Source organism: Leptinotarsa decemlineata, unplaced genomic scaffold, assembly GCF_025532065.1.
Source record: "Leptinotarsa decemlineata unplaced genomic scaffold, Ldec_3_MD MMD2_tig00000010_RagTag_RagTag, whole genome shotgun sequence".
Lineage (NCBI taxonomy): Eukaryota > Metazoa > Arthropoda > Insecta > Coleoptera > Chrysomelidae > Leptinotarsa > Leptinotarsa decemlineata.
In genome coordinates this window covers 9361550-9362790 of record NW_027412538.1, presented here as the reverse complement: position 1 = coordinate 9362790, position 1241 = coordinate 9361550, and positions in this window count along the sequence as shown.

The window sequence follows — 1241 nt, the reverse complement described above, 5'->3', positions numbered from 1 at the left end:
GGTTCATCATGGTTGGCCAGGATGGTGTCTTCAACACCTTAGTCTACCGAAGTCGCGTGATGGGTATAGAGGTTCCTGACACAAGGTGCAGGGTCAGCCGCGAGGCGCCCGAGACCCTAATGTACTTGCAATCAGCATGATCAGCACATGCGGTCTCGGCCTATATCCATCGACATAACGCGGCCCTAAGAATGCTGTATTACCATCTACGGCACTCTTACGGTATTGACGAGACACCGGTGTTGCACTACGCTCCGGGGGATATTGAATCCACTATGGGGAACGAGAAGTGAACGAATTTATTGGAATTATTCGTTCCCCACCCTCAGGCTCATTCAAGCTAATAAGCTTGATGTAGTCCTTCTCGATCACCAGACCAAAACGATTTTTGTCGTGGCCAGAGCAAAACGATTTTTGTCGTGAAGTTTTCAGCTCCTGGCGAGACGAATATCGTCCGAAAAGAGGAGGAAAAACGGATAAAATATCGAGATTTGCTTTTTGAACTTAGCAGGCTCTATCCAGACCACTCTGTCTAGATGGTTGTTCTGATTATTGGAGTCCTTTGTGGAATGATGCCCTCTCTACTCTCGAATCTTAAAATCATTCCGGCCTGCCGCACTAAGGCAGACATCTTAGCCGGACAGATGTAGAAGGCTGTCATTCTTACGCTTGCTCAGGGTACATGATTCTTGGACCCAATGATCACTTACCACACGGTGTAGGAAGTGGTCGTTGGTTGATAATGCTGGCGCGCCCTCCCGAATGTATCGGGGCTTCGGGAGATAGGCCTGACCAGCGCATACTTCAGTAAAAAAATTAACGTTTTTATTATTTCCACATATTAGACACTTTTATGATATTTTAATCTAAATATAATTCAATATAAAAGAAAATAAAAGTCGGGGTTTACTTTTTGTATAGACGGGTCTCTAAAAAAAGTGTTCTGCTACTCAACCTTCATAAAGTCTCCGTAATAATTTCACATATAGATTGTGTGTTTCATTTTCAGAATGAAAAGTGAAGAGAAACAAACACGAATAAAATGAAGTTTCCTTTCTATCCTAAAAACGGTTTTGAGATGTTTTTGATATCACATTTTATTTGTGATATACAGCACATTGTAAGTTCTTGAATTGTCGCACTGTATAATTGAAACATTCAAAGTGAGATCCAAGAAAATACGTCTAATATTCATGTTATTGTAGCTATTTTCACTAAATATATAAAATTAAACTAAAATC